The 16,456-nt window shown below is 43.9% G+C and overlaps 1 protein-coding gene across 3 annotated transcripts in view; it reads right to left on the bottom strand.

Annotated features, from left to right (window-relative positions):
• Positions 1–16,456, bottom strand: part of Plxna2 (plexin A2) — a 204,742-nt gene that overhangs the window by 158,640 nt on the left and 29,646 nt on the right. The gene's annotated exons all lie outside the window — the stretch shown is intronic.

Raw genomic sequence — 16,456 nt, 5'->3', positions numbered from 1 at the left:
CCAAAAAGTCTGGGCACAGGGGTCTTTTCTGAGACTGATACTCCAAGACCATTGATGGAGATAAACTAGAACCCCTGCACAGATGTTGCCCACGACAGTTCAGTGTCCTTAGTGGCTTGCATAGTAATTCGAACAGGGACTGTCTCTGGCATGAACTGATTGGCCTGCTCTTTGATCACCTTCCCCTGAGGGGGAGCAACATTACCAGGCCACAGAGGAAGGCAATGCAGCTACTCCTGATGAGATCTTATAGACTAGAATCAGAAGGAAGGAGAGTAAGACCATACCTATCAGTGGACTTGGGGAGGGGCATATATAGAGAAGGGGAAGGGAGGGTGGTATTGGAAGGGGAGAAGGGAAGGGCCACGGGGGGATACAAAGTGAATAAAGTGTAATTAATAAAAATTAAAATAAAAAACATACAAAGAAGATTTAAAAATAAAAAATAAATAAAAAGAAAGAAACAAATCTAAAAAAAATTATATCCTTATCCGTGACATTTAAAAAAGATGAGAGCAATATGCTTTGACTGAAGGATGGAATTGCGGTGAGACTGTGTCTTAGTTAGCTTTCTATTGCTGTGATAAAATATCATGAACAAAAGAAACCTGGGAGAGGAAGGGGTTTATATCCACTTATAACCTGTAGTCCCTCATTCTGGGAGTTCATGGCAAGAGCTCAAGACAGGAACCTGAAGGCAGGAATAGATACAGAGGCCATAGATACAGATACAGAGGAGGAGTGTTGCTTACTGGCTTCTTCCCCATGGCTTGTTCATCTTGCTTTCTTACGGCATACAGAACCACAAGCCAGGGATGGTACCATCCAGAGTGATTTGGGCCTTCCCACATCAATCATCAACCAAGAAAATGTACCATAGCCAAACTGGTGGACATTTTCTCAGTTAAGGTCCCCTACCCAGATGACTTTAGGTTGTGTCAGGCTGACACACACTGTGCAACACAGAGTGGTCACTTGGCCACTTCAAGTACACAGTGTCCAAAAGCCACTGACACCATGTTTGAAGATTTGGGAGTCAAATACAGCTTTGAATCTGATTGAAGTAACAAACTCTTTAATCCTAAACATTTTACATACAGATGCCTGTAAAACACATTTTCTCTTTTAGTTACATCATTGGCATATGAATCCTGGAATAAAAATTAAAAGTAATGAATGGATGATCAGCTACCGTGCTGTGCTCTGTTTAGGCCTCCCTGAAGGTTCCAGCTACTCAGTACAGTTAATGATAAAACCCAGACAGTACTGGCCTTGCCCCTTTCCCTTAAAAATAATGGAAGCTCACACATGAAGGCTAAACCTTCATCTCTGTCAAATTTGTATTTCAAAAGCCTTGGTGTTGATCTTAGCTTTCATTGTCCAGGGTACCAAAATATAAGAATTTTTGCATCTCAGGTTCCAAACTGGCCCCATGCTCATGAGCTGACACATCTAGGCAATGAGCATGATGTACAGAGTTCTGGTACCTGCCAGTAACAGTGGTGTCACTTGGTACTCTGGACTAGTGTCTTCTTCCATAGGTCAAGGTCATGCATCATTACTCCTTGACATGTTTGCCTACTTACTTCTAAAAAAAAAAAAATGGATCCAAATACAGGTTTCTGCCATGTGCTTTCAATATCACTTTAAGGATCTTTGCATAATTTGAACCCCCTAAACAGGGGAAGAGTACTGTCACTATCGTGATTAGAAGACTCATACCCAATTTAGTGCCCTGAGGCCTGGCAGCCAGTAAGAGAAAGAAAAGTCTTTTCTTTTTAATTTAAAAGAAGCAAGTCACAAGATAAAAAAAGGACAGAGTAGCATGTCACAGTTTAGGAAATATAGCTTTGGTCTTCAAGTCATTTGTTTTTACTTCTGTGACTTCCCTCTCTCAACCTAGGAAGAACCTAGACCTTTTGATATGATCTGAAATTTTGTGTGGAGGTTTTGACCCTAGTTTGCTACAACATGCAAATTAATTTCCAAGATGCAGTGACAGCAGACTAGAAGGACCTTCCTAGGGCCTATAGACATTTAATAAGCTTATCTGAGGGAAGGCCTAGAGAGAACAATTGCTACATGGAGTGGCCCAGGCAGCAGCCAGCTGGGGGTTTTATGCGTTGCTCCTGCTGACAATACTGGGGGCCTGAAGGCAGGTTTATGAGATTAAAGCTCAGTGCCCAATAAATAATTTAGCAGCTTACTACAAAACATACACGAAGTCTAATAACTGCTATCCTCAGCCATCTGATATGTACACACATTTTCAATGCACCATCTGATATGTACACACATTTTCAATGCACACCAGCTTCCTCCACATATTCCATTTGGTGTAGAGTCCAAAACCCAGTGAGAAGAAAGAGCACTTTCCCTCCACTCCCTCTGAAGCCCTGTCACGAAGGCTGGGCAATGGGAAGAAACCCATCTTACACCCTAATTATCCAGGCCTCTATTCTGCTCTGCCTCATCTCTATACTTTCTCCTCCACACTCAGTTTTCATTTTCTATCTTTGTATTTTGAGAGAATCTAAGATTTCTCATTATTCATTTAGAAGTTGCTTTTCTTCTTCCAGGGGTTACAGAATGAAGCAATTCTGAGTGCTATTCCTCACAGTGTCACAAGTGACTTACTTACGTGTGCAACTCAAGAACTGAGATACATAAATATCACTTTCACAACACCGGAATCCAGGCTGAAGTTTTAATGATCCAGAAGAGGTGTGATGGATTGGTAATATTTGGTCTTGGCTGTGGGAGAGAAGAGTGGAAGGAGCAATGGAAGAACACGAAAGAAGGAAGAAGCCCGTGTGGATGCTGCAAAGAGAGTGGGTAGGAAAAGGCAGAGAAACTGGAAAGAAGTTGCTTCAGCAGGTAGAAGTATGGACAAGAGGTGAAAGGCATGCATGTATAGAGAGCATGTCTGCACAGCCACTTGAATGGACAGATAATCCCAAACAAATCTCTCTTCTCTTGGCTATAAATTGTGCCAGTTCTGATTATAGTCATAGGATGGGAGGCTTCAGGGCACTAGTGTGAGGGAGAGTGGAAGGAGTTCCCTCCAGCCTTTGTGGAGAGCTGCAGAGTGGTACTATCCAATGCTGTTATGGCCCTGACTCTCTTATGAAAGGCATGGCCTCCAGACCCCCAAACCCCCAAGTTTGTCTGGTCCACACACCACCAAACTCCTCCCTCACCATATTCTGAACCTCGTGGTATTTGGCTTTGGCTGCCAGTGGCTGTGGTTTATCTCCTGTTGTTTATGGCCTGGGACAGGCTGCCGTGAATAGCTCCCCAAAGACTGGGGAAATGCAGGCATCTGCCATTCTGTGAAGCTCTTTCTAGAAATGAAAAGGACAGTCATAAAATGTTCCAGGGATGGGGTGGGGGTGGGTAACATGCACCATAAAAAGTGTAATGGACTAATGCTGAAACAGACTGGCTGCAACCCAGGGGTGTCTGCTGAGCTCAGACATAAATATCAGGGAGGCACCAAGGAGACAGCCTTTTTATTTCTTTGATTTGATGGTTGTGGGAGGTTGGGCAAGTTTTTCCTCCATTTCTCTGCCTGTGGCCATTCCTTTGGGGATACTACCAATCTGCCTGAGACTGAAGCTGCCCACAGTTTATGACTTATGCAGTTAGATTACTGGAAAGATTGGTGGTAAGGGAAATTTTAGGGTACCTAATACAGTCATTTAGGATAAGCCACGTTTGGGGATTATGGCTGTACTATCCAAGACTTTGCATGTGGCACGACAAAAAAGTGAAGTGAGTACAGCTACGTGGAATATACGTGGAACGCACGTGATAGGAACCGTGGACTTGCCCTGCACCAGGACAACTTCCAGTGTTAAATGGGCCCAAAACAATAGCAACTCCTACTATTATCTGACAGAAATCTCACCTCTGCTCAACATCAGTATAAGGGCAAAACACTTTTGTAGTAAATAGTAAAAATGCAAGTATTGAGGCTTCACACTGTTCTGAGATTCTTATATTGAGGAGTGACCGAGTTTTATGCTAATGATGGCTATTCACCTTTTGATGTCTTAATACACACTTGCTTTTGCGTGTGTATTTATATAGAAGTACTTAAAATCCTGCAGACTTTTGCTGATGCTCACATACTTTTACCCATGTTCCCAAGTCCTTGAAGACTTGTCTCCACCAGGCCAACTTTCAATAGGAAAGGGACTGATGAATGGTCTGTATTTAGTGAGGAACATGACAATGGCAATTTCAACAATGACCCAACAGAAATTTCATTCCATGAGCCAAGTCTCAAAGATTCCAACTTTTATCGATAAAAAGATGTTTCTGAACTTGGAGTTGGCTTTAGTTCACCCAACATTCTGGTCCCACTGTGAAGAACAGTAGCAGAAACCATCAGCACACAAAGCCCCTGTCCAGGTCAGCATTTTAGTGTGTGGAGAGGAAGTAGCTGAGTGTTCTAGTATGCAACTTTCATCTGGAAAATTCCTGTTCTGCTCATCATTCCTGCAGGTATGGAAAGCAAAGGAAGGATAAGAGGGTGAAGGACCTGTGCTAAGCAGTTTCTATGTTCATTCTACTTCACAGATATCCTGTGAAGATCTGACAATCCCTCTAAGGAAGTGAACCCCCAACTCTGTTTCCCAGGGGTTAAGGCCACACCCCCAGAAAATAGAATGAGAACTTGAACTCAAACCATGGTCTTTTTGCAATGACTGAAAAGTACAAAAAGGAAAAAAAATCAATAAATGGTGGTTGGAAAGAAAAAGTATTTTCAATTTGAAGGTCAAAAGAGCAGGACTAATGCATCCCTTATCCCACTAGGGGCACATAAATATTATAAGTGATATTGGGTCATCAGAGATACTATCAGAAAGGGGTTAGATAATCCTTGTGCATGACAACCACAAGATTACTTAGGCTGGGGGCAAATGAGGCATGTAGTGTCCCTAGGGCAGAACTGTGCCTTTTTCAGTGAAAGCCCAGTCTCTTCAGTGATTCAACATGCTGCAAATCTACTTGGAGCAGGGCCTCAAGCACTTCCTCAAACCTACCCTGTGTGCAACGGGCTTTTTGATGTATGTGATTGCTGAGTTCTCCATGTGTGTGGAGCTCCTTTGAAGGGGCTGGTGGAGTCATTGTGAGTGAAAGGGTCCATCCCAGCCTTGCACTTGGAAGCGATCACAAAAGGGTCTATCAGTAAGGTCTGTCTAATGATTTACCAGCTCTGAAGACGCATTCCTCTTCCTGTAGTCATGTTCAAAACTGAGAAAGAAATGAGTACAGTAATATCTACCCTCTGGGTGATGTCAAGTTAGACTGAGGTGAAAACCTTCCTGGGAGCTGAAGTTTGCTCATGATCAGCCTGGTTTGCTCTGGAGTTTCCTCTGAGACTTCAAGGGCAGACACCTGGTTGCTACTTGAGCACTGTGTGGCATTTCCCCCTCTTTGAGTTCACTGTTGCTGACTGGAACTTCAATAAAGGCCCAATACAAACACAGAATGTATAATTTTCACATAATTCCTGGCAAACTCCAGTTGTGCCCTATTAGTAGAATTCCAAGAATGCCATTTTCAACCATGAGAAAAGCACATGAAATGGTGGTACTTAGCTTAGGGACTTATTAACAGAAATCCTAATTATAGGGCTGCAAATTTAATTCATAGCAATGACTGGTGTCAGAATCTAAGGTATCAGACATCAATATTGATGGAATTGTGTAAGCCCCATAAACAGAGATTGAACATTTATGCCTATCCTCTCGGCAGTGGTCTGATGTTAACTATTGATTGCGTTAATGTCCCTTCCAATTTGCTACATCAAAATGACTTCACTTCTCAGTGTTCTCCTCATACTGAAACTTTTGCTCAGCCATCTCTGAATGGGTATGACTGGCATATAAAGGACCCTCAGCAATGTCTCTGAAGAAGAAACTAGGGGCTCTGAGGGATGCATGGATAACAGGCCAGGACCCTTGCTTTACATAGTAGCCTTTGGCTTTGTCAATAGCTCTCTTTTGTGTCCCCTTCTGAGCAAATAGTGATGCCTGGAGAAAAGGGAGTCATCTGGAGATTGTGTATGGCACAAAACACTGCCACCCCACCCACTGTGAGTCCAAGGAGGAGGCCTGAAGAGAGTGAAACAGGATAGCATGTGCTGAACTGACAGCTGCCATGTTCCTGGTTTCCTGGACACCTCTGTTCTATAGAATTCAAAATGATAGTCTAGTCTCCCTCTCTCTTCTTTTTACAATTGTGCGAAAAGTCAGGGAAGACTTGCTGAACAGTTTCCTCTGAGATTGAAACATTCTATCCTGCAGGATAGGAAGGCAAACAACTCAAAATAGCTCCAGAAATCCCTGCAACTGACCAGATTCACTAGCCAACCTTCCTGGAGGAGATTTAGACAGTCACCTAAAAAGGACACTCTCCAACCTGTTGAGTTGCCTGCTGTCTGTGTAGTGGGTTCCAGGTTTATTAGCTTTTGAGAAGGGTGGGCCTTGGTAATGCAGTTCTTTGAGTCATTTCTGTTCCTGTAAGAAAACCCTCACCCATACTCCTATAATCAACCTCTAAAAACATCACTGGCTTACCAAGTTGGACTTTGGTGACATCCATACTTTGATCTGTCTTGGGATCCTTTACTGGAGTTGATAAGTCTATGTTGTGCATCCCCAGAAAAAGTCTTATTCCAGAACAAGACTGCAGCTGGAATAATATGTTCTTAGAGACCATCGATGGGGTGTAAAATCCAGTGGTTAAAAGCCCACATCAGGATTTATGGAGATCTGGATACAAATCCAAGCTCTCTGCTTGTAACAAAGAAACTGTCACTTTGTTGGACATCACTCAGTTTGTTCATACGTAAAATGGGCATACTAATTCTTACCTGGTAAGAATTCCTGCAACATAACTAAAAGGACACTCAGCTCAGGGCTCAGTATACTGGAAATGCCTAGTTTACAGGAGACAGAGTTGCTTGCAAGCACAGAGGCGTAGCACGTATGATTAGAGTCCTGCTGCAGTGACTTGTCAGAACCTCTCAGCCCCAGGGCAAATTTTTGGTGCTGAGTCACCTTCCTGCTGGACAGGCTTTGTAAGAATTCTAGACATGTGACCTGAAGGGTCAGGAAAGCAGTTCACTCTAGAGCATACCACATGGTCAGGCCTGGCAAAGGCTAGATGGATCCTGCTCTGAGAGAATAATCCCCAGACTGAAGTTGGGTTCTGCTCAGAAAATATTTGCTATCCAGGGAGAAGCAGTAGTCAGTCTAATATTAAAAGCAAAGGAAAAGATTTTTTTCACTTAAGAGAAGGGCCCCAAGATGAAATGCCCAAACCCAGACTCCAAAATTTCTTTGTTACTAAGTATTTGTGTGAGTTTGAGTAGATCATCCAACCTTTCAAGGCTTGGATAGCTTCTCCAGGAAGTGGAATGATACATACATCACTGTCCAGGATCTCTAGATTGGACTTTGTTTTACAGTCCCCTCTGGCTGTAAAATCTATTTTCAGTTATAAGAAGGCTCTTGATGTTGCTTGATTGTACCAGCCTTCTCCTCAAGGATCCTGACCCCTGCCATCCCCAGGTCCCAACTCTGTAGTCTCTACCCTTGTCTTTATTGACTATTCAAAAATCCTAAAACAGTCAAACAGCGAACAACCTGATTAAACAAAGCCCATTGATACTATGCCTCCATCCAGGGAAAGGGACAGTACTCATATGGAAGCACGAGCTTTTGCATGGAATGCAGATGGGTAGGAGAGTAGTGAATGGTTGGGATATGTTGGCCTCAGAGCTTCAATGTTTTTCTCCACCTTGAAGCCTTAAGAACACTCTGAAGGCTGAAAAAGGATTGAGATAGACTAGGAGGGCTCAGAACTCAAGGTTCATCCTTTGTGCCTTGCATCTCATTAGACAGAAGGTGTGCTGACAGGAAGGGAAGAAAAAGCCAGCTATTCCAGCAGCTAGGAGCTTTTCACTTCATCATCTTGAATTATGTGAATGACTTAAATATATGTGGAGCTGATCTCAACCCTGGAATGCTTGTGATTCTTTCTCCAATGTCCACATTTTCCCTTGATTAGCCATATGGCTATAGGAAGTATATGGAGTATTACCAGATGCAAGCGAGCACAGAACAACTCCAACTCTTCTTGAGCATCTAAAAATGATGTGAGATTGATAAGCTGAAAGAAACAAAAGGAACTCATACCAGACCTTTGAAAGAATAACAGTATAGGAATGAGTAGAGCAACACAAGCAGTGAGGATGCCAGTGCCAACAGCTGCCATTCACTAAGCTCCTTCAGGCTCCACACAAGGTTCCCTAGCAGATACTCTATATCCTTCACTTTAGATTCCCGCAGCAATGTCAAGAGAGACAATGGTAGTCCAGCTGGAGAAACTGCTCCGTACATTACACAGTTCAGGATGTGATGGCGCAGAGCTGTGAGGCATCACAATATTGTGGTTGGCTTGTGTGCAGGCATCCAGAAAGAGCGGTGCTGGCGTGGTTAATTCTGCAAAGCAGCAGGCATAGAACCTCACTTCCTGCAGTTCCGCCCTAGGGAGGGCCAGCACATATTGTTTGCTCTCACTGGTGACTAATGTAGCTGGATGCCAAAGTCCAGTGGGTTAGATTAGATGGGCTCAGCTGGGCCAGTCTTCCAACTTTTTTTTTTCCCATGACTCAGGACTGGGGGTAGGGACAGGAGTGTCTTCCTCTATCTGACCATGTACACATATCACTAAGGGGAAGCCTGATCTGACAGTGTCACTAACCCCAGGGAACCAGGGAAAAAGTAGAATTTGAGGGAAGTTTTAAAGATGTTCACAACCACAAAAAAACAATAACAGTAACAATCACTATTAAAGTAATTTTTATATACTGTCTTTTTAATCTTCATGTCAAGTATCCAAAGTGTTTGTTGCTACATTATTCTACAAACAAGAGAAGGAAAGGCCATGTTTTGTGACTGTGCCAATCTCTGTCCTCCATGCTTCACGTGAATCGTTCCCTTGAACGTTTTTTTCCTGTCAGCATTTACCATCCACCCATACAGATCATGCTCACCTCTGGCTTATGTGTATCTTCCCATGGTAAGTAAAAATAACTGTTAGGATGAGTACTTCTGACAGTTTTAATCACTGCTATACTACCTAGCTCCTGACACATCTATTGCTATGATGGTGTACCATGACCAAGGCAATGTACAAAATAATTTATTGGGAATTACATTTCCAAAGGGTTACAGTTCATGATCACCATGACAGAGTACATGGCAGCAGGCAGGCAAGCATGGTGCTCGAATAGTAGCTGAGAGCATGCATCTTAAACACAAGTACAAGGCAGAGAAAGGAGGGAGAGAAAGACGGACAGATAGACAGAGATGGATAGAGAGAGGCAGAAAGAGACAGAAACAGACACTGGGCCTGGCATGGGCTTTTGAAACCTCAAAGTCCATCCCCTGTGACATACCTTTTCTAACAAGGCCTATTAATTCTTCCCAAATGGTTTCACAAACTAGGAACTAAGTTTTCAAATATAGGAACTTATGGGGGGGGGCATTCTTATTCAAATTACTACAAACAATAAATACTATTCCAATAGCAAATTATAATTTCATGGAGCAGGGTACAGGACAAGTCACCAAAGTTCAGAGATCACATTGCTTGTAGGTTGTATTCAGAACCAGATCATATAAAATCACAGAATTTCCATTATGTATATTAGTCCCACCCTAAAGGAAAAGGACTGAAGCAGCTGTTTGGAAGTCCCTTCTGACAGAGACATGTGTCCATTATCCAGCTCAAAGGTAGGCAACGCCTAATTGCCTAAATGACATATGTGTATGCAGTGGACACTTTCCTGGGAATGTGGCTTCTACACATTAGCACCTTGGCCTGTAACAAATTCTACAAAATCTATTTGGATCATCTGGATGTTATGAACTTGAATCATTATCTCCACCCTCCTTCCCCAAGGCACAATTTCTGGTTTTCACCTTCCTGTAATAAATCCCAAGTTTCAAGGGCTAACAGTTAGACTTTGAACAGCCAGTAGAACACTCAGCTTTATACCTCAAACAGGAGTCACTAGGATTGAACCGTAAAAGCTGAAAAAAAATGTTCTTAGTTTCCCTTTTCATAAGGGTTCTGGGGGACTGGAAGCCCTTTTGCTGGGGCCAGGTGGGATTCTAGATAGAGCTGAAACACTCTTCCTACTCCTACATCTGTCATGGCTGAGCATGAGGGGGAGGGGTATCTGCCAGTATGACTTGTGCCAATCAAAAGCCTCTTTTCCCAGCTTTGGGAAGACCAGTTCTCTAGACCCAAGGGGTCTATAAAACAACAACACAAATAGTGAGTTTGGTGGCAGGAGTCTGGGCAAGGAGCCAGTCTCATTACAGTGATTTGGCAGTGAGCTCTGGAGCCAGTACTCCCACCACTGTGGTGTAGGCTCTGGGGAGGTCAGAGAGCATCTACTAGCCCACCACTACTCTAGAGCTCGGCATTGCTGGGATGCCAGGGGGCCCGGTCAGATGTTTCCAGTCTCAGGATAAGCAGTAGGGCTTCTGGAACTGCCTTCCCAGCTCCTATTCCTGGCTGTTTACAGGATCAAGGATTCATGCAAAGAAAGTGAATCATTTCCACTTTGAGGAACCAATGGCTATTGTTCTTGTTCAGTAGGACTGGGAAGGAAGAAAGTCATGTTTCCCAGATTTTCATGCAAATAGGCCTTTCCAGCTGCCATGGTGAGGTGACCCCAAACCACAAGGGAAGCCAAGTAACAGGTTAGGAACTTTGGTGTTAGGGAGGAAGTCTGTGTGAATGTCAGTACGGCCATGGGGGGAGAAGACTGTATAAATGCGGACTTTTATCAAACCTTTGAGCACTAACCCTAGGCCCTAGGAAGGAACCTAATCAACTCCTCAAGGCCTAAGCTACTAATGCAAGAAGTTCACATGTTGTTTGGCTTTGCTTATGCAATCTATTGTGAGATTACAAGAAGAAAGGGTACTATGTCTGGTAAAGTGAAGACCAGAAGCCTTACCTTGATGTATTTTTATTTTTTGGAAAAAGCAGAAACAATATCCCTTAAAAAAATCTTGGGAATTTCAGTGGCCACTGTTAGCTAATTATTTTTTAAAAAGTGACTTTAAAAGGGCCAGGGCCTTTTCTAAGCTTGAACAGTCTCAGTGACTTTGTAAAAATGTCCTAGGACTTGAAAAGCAAAGGGCTGCTAGAGGAACAGTGGTTGCCTGGGCCCCTGCACCTGCCTACTGCAAAGTTCCCATCTGATCCAGGTGAGCAGATGGATATGCCTGCTATTTGAGCATCTCTAGGCAACCTGGAAGTGCTGTCCCCTTCTGCCTTACCAGCTAATGTCACAGGGCACCTCTACTCCTTCATACAAATATTACCCAAAAATCATCATTCTCTTCATGTAATATAGTAAGAGTTCTTCTGTTTCCATGACTTCTCATCCACTGCCAGCCAATGGATCTGCCCATCCATCACGAGAGCTGTTCGCTACAATAGTCTCATCTTGGCATCTGATTCTACTCCAATTATTGCAACAGGATTTGGCAGAGTACAACCCAGTGCATTTGAGGTCAGCTTACAGAGTCTCTAATGTGAGGTATTTTATCTCTCAGTGGGGTCAGATGCTTGGGGTGTATGGCAGGCAATTCCCTCCATGGTTGAAGTAATGAAGTACAGCATGTGTCACAAGTATTAGGCAGATAGGCAAGTTTTATATAAGACCAGGGGCAGAGAAACAGCAGTGTTCACTCCTGGTTACATCCTCAGTTCCAAAGGACTGGAGGGCTGAAGCAGTGTCACCTTAGCTTCTGCAAGAGTATGTGGTAGGATGCGAAGCAATGGGGTGGGCAGGTGGGCAGAGTTCCAGCCACTGTGAACAGTGGGAAGGAACCAGAGCAGTAGCAGTCTGAAATTTGAGCTAGTCCCTCCCACACATCCTCCTGTTTTCCCCGATTCAGTATGGCCCCTGGCTCTGTGTTCCACTAACTTGTGTTTAGAGTACATACACCACTCTTCCCTAGAACAGACATCTGAAATTAGTTTCAGATTCCTGACCAAACTCTTCCTCTACCTGCTTGGGCATTAACTCCCAGTGTCTCTTTTCTCTGGATTCCCACAGCCTTCTCTTACCAGGAGGATGCCATCACAAGGGACAGTGCTCAGGCACACCATAAACCCCATCCCCTGTGTCTTGCTCCAGGCACCCTTACCACTTGGCTCTGCCCTGCACATACCCAACACCTCTCCCTGATCCTGAGAAACTTATGGTCATGCTCTAGGCAGGCTCAACCCAGCTTGAACTGCAAAGCCCACATCTAGGGCACCCTGACATTCTTGGTTTTGCTTTCATTCTTTGCTGTGGCCTGTCTTTTATTGTCACACTGTGTTAGTCACTGTTCTATTGCTATGAGGAGACACCATGAGAAAGGCAACTAATAAAAGAAATCATTTAATTGGAAGTTTGCTTCTATTTTCAGAGGGTGTAGTCCATGGTCATGTCAGGAAGTATGGCAACAGAAGACAAGCAGCGTGCTTGAACAGTATCTGAGAGCTTACATCTTATCCACAAGATGGAGGCAGAGAGAAAGACCAGCTGGATATGGACTTTAGAAACCTCAAAGCCCACCTCCAGTGACACACCTTCTCCAGCAATGCCACACCTCCTAATCCTTCCTAAACAGTCCACACACTAGGGACCAAGCATCTGAATATATAAGCCAATGGAGGACATCGCGTTCAAAGTACCACACACATGTTCCATTAAGAAGTCAGAGTCTTCCGTAACAGAGGAATCATGGCAGACATTCTGTAACTGGATGCTGGGCTAAAGTAGGTTAGAGTTAGTCTTTCTAGAGTACCCCTTCCTGGGTATATCTATTGACCAGGTATTACTTTCCTCAAGTAAGACAGTTTGGTTATAACAGCTCTGTCCCTATGTTATAGGAAAAGTTGGTTCTGCAGCAGCATTTCCCACATATCATCCTCTGGGGCCACAGTGACTAAGCCTAATTCATCTTCCACAGCCTGATGGCTAAGCATGTCAACAAGTGAGAATCAAGTCTGTGCTCAGCCATGAACTGGACAAATCTCTTCACCTTTCTTTACTTTTATGTTCCATCTGCAAAGTGGGGTTATAACAGCACCCATCTCAGAGTGGCTGCATGAGTTAGTGGATGCAAAGGTATTAAAAATAGCAACGAGAACGTAAGAGGTGCTCAGTAAATTGCATTACTTGGAGCACCATTTTTATCTATTTGATTTGCTATTTTTCCTCAGATTATCAGGATTGTAGAAATATGTTTAATACAGCATGATTCCCACATCCTTGCTGCCCTTGTTTATGTCATACTTGGTTTCTTAACACACTGTAATGATATTATCTCCCTCATAAAGTGGGGTCAGTGGTGCTCAGGATCTGGAAGCTGTTCTTCTGCTTCTGTGGTAATGACTAATTGATTTTGCTCAAGCTTGTACCAAACAATTGGCTGGGTTCTAATCCTGACTCCTTTTCTTGCATTCCTCTTTGGGTTCAGAGCCATATTAAGCTCTAATTCACCTTTTAAAAAGCAAAACCTGGTGCTCTGCCTCCTTTACGAGACCTTGAAGACTGATCTCACACCCATTTGCAAGCTGTTGCACCATTCAGTAAAGAACAGCTCTTAGTTCTGTAAGTACTATATCTCAGCTCTGAGGTCTCAGCTCTATTCTCCCTGTTTTCAAATTGCTGGTGCCTCAGAATACAAGGTCCTGTGCTTTGGGTTTCCTATTTGTATGAGCACCTAAGATCACACTGTGGCTGTGCTACTTTTGGTGAGTTCACTTCCTCTTCATTTCCCCTCTCAGGGACATCCTGTTCCTACCAGCCTCTATAGATGAGGGCTGGACCGTCTGGGAGACGCCTGGCTAGGCATGGAAGAAGTGAGTAGCCCTGACGCACCCAGATTCCCTCTCCTTGCCTGACTCTTAGCTATTTTTTTTTTTTTTATTTTCCTTCCTGTGTTGAAGGAGCTATGGAGCCTGGACCATGCTACAATTTCCTGAGGACATTCCACAAATTCTTCATGGGCTTTTTCTCTGGAGAGAGTGTGGGTGAGTGGCTGGGTAAGCAGGCGGCTACTAGGTATGGATACCCAGTACCTCCAAGAAGTGTGGGTAGAAGGGAAGGGTGAGCTGCTCAGAAGAAAACAGAGGTATAGTGAGTTCATACAAGCAGCCAAAGGCCCACCATCTCACAGTAAAAAGACACAGACAACTTGCAGGTTAGGACACGAAGTGGGCAGCTATGCTTGCAGCCTTGCCCTTTAACCTTCTACCTCCACAGTCACTTGTAGGGCTCATATAAGGCCCAGAGAACTTCTTGGACCTTGGGCTGCTTTGTGTGTGTGCACATGTGTGCAGGTACAGGTGTGTGTGTGTGTGTATGAGAGAGAGAGAGAGAATGAGAGAGAGAGAGAGAGAATCCCAGATGTGTACTGAGAAAGACACATGAATACTAGGTGGTCAGTAGATGATCCCTTGAGGTTTGCCTGGGCCATTCTTCTTTTAATTAGTAATACTGATTTCTTAATTTAGGTCCAAGGCCAAAAAGAGTAGAGAGACTAGCCCTTGACTGAACTCTGTAGCAAGTCTAGACCTGAAAAATCACTCTCAGTCCCCATCCTCTGGCTCCACAGCTACTTCTTGAAGTAAAAAGCATGCCAAGTTTGGGGGTCAGGGCAAGCTTTACATCTCTGTGTCTGGATCAGTCATTATACTTCTCTAAGTTTCGGTGGAATAATGAGGGTAATGGGCTAAATGACCTCAAGGCTTTTCAGAATACAGTTCTATTTTGCAGGGATAGTTCTACTCTGTTAGGCTTACCCAATAGTGAAACTTTGGTGATGAGCTTGAAAAGAATTAGTATAAATAAACCATCCTTTACTAGAACTTCCAAGGGAGCAGAGGAGATAGAGTCTGGACCAGCAACTAGAGGCAAGAGAACAATGGATAAAGTACTGCACCAGCATAGCTGCTGCTTTTGAAGCACCAGAGACCACCTCTGTGTGATTTTAGAAAGAGTGCTTCCTTTAGCAGATAGGCGAGTAATAGATGCCTTATAGGGCAGATACCTAAGAACATGGCACATGGCCTGCTGAGGATTGCTTCTCTCCCTTGCCCAAGACCCATGTGTCAGGCACATGTGCCCAACTGGATGATGTGAGCCTTGCTGAGCAAAGAGGTAGACAGAGAGAGATGTGACCAGCAGAATATACCACTTCCCAACCTTAGGGAGTAACTCCTCTCTCAATGAACAGTTCTTAGGGAATGACTCCTGTCCTCCCCAGCTTAGGCAAGCAAATGATAGGACCACACTCATCCTCTCTTCTACATGCTGAAGCCAAGTCAGGTACATAGCTGTGGGGCAGAGTGATGGTGCAAGACAGAGACAAGCAGGAACATTTCCCAAGAGCAAAGAAAGGGTCAAAGGGATTTGGAATTACAAAGACCAAAAAACTCTAGAAGATTCTTTATCTTCTCATAATTTGGACTAGTTCTTTCTTACCTCCTCTACAGCAACTCAGAACAAGAAGAATATGGAAATTCTTCTTCAGACTCTCCCAGCTCTCTTCCTTCTACATTCCCCAACAACAACTTCCCAGGGCTCTAAATGGATTAGGAGGAAGGAGCCTGGTAATGTAAACATCAAAGGTTGAAGTACAGCAAAGTCTTGTCTGTGCCTTGATCCACAGGTGCTGGGACTAGTGAGGAGTGGCAGGAGAATAAACTTGGGAAAAGGGGATTAGCAGGGACCGGAAAGAATGTAGCTGCTATAATCCCACATAATGAACCAGACTGTGCTCCCTCTCCACACCTGAAGCACTTGACAAGTAGGTACAAGCTTTTGGCTTCAGCCTCCCTCACCAGAGGGGCCCCTTGCTGCCAGTCCCAGACAGCCTGTTCCCTCCAGCTTGTGGAGCTTCCCAAGGAGGCCTGGAAGACGTCGCCTCCCTGCTGGCTGCTGGGTGAGAAAGTGAGGAGGGCAGTCTATAACTGCTGGAAAGGTAGGTAAATGGACTTGTTCCTAGGCACCAATCATGTACCTTGAGGCCAGCATCTACCACTATAGCTCTTAGGATCCCAAACCAGTTCTAACAAAGTTCTTTCAGTTTACAACCAGTATCCTGGTTCCAGGCAGGAGTTGTGATGCACACGACTCACACTATGTACTACAACAACAATAGCAACAAAGTTGTACTTGACTTGGGAATTAAGAGTGTACCTTCCCAATACCTCAATGTTTGAAAACATTAAAATACATTTGTATTTCCTAGATACTCACTGATTGGTGGCTGGAGAAAATAACTTAAAGCTAAACCATAAAGCAGAAGCCTATCTTCCTTCCCTTCCCTTAAGAAAACGTGAAGTTGCCTAT

This window comes from Meriones unguiculatus, chromosome 11, assembly GCF_030254825.1.
Source record: "Meriones unguiculatus strain TT.TT164.6M chromosome 11, Bangor_MerUng_6.1, whole genome shotgun sequence".
Taxonomy (NCBI): Eukaryota; Metazoa; Chordata; class Mammalia; order Rodentia; family Muridae; genus Meriones; species Meriones unguiculatus.
The sequence above is the reverse complement of the archived record's forward strand: the minus strand, read 5'-3'. Positions and strand labels throughout refer to the sequence as shown.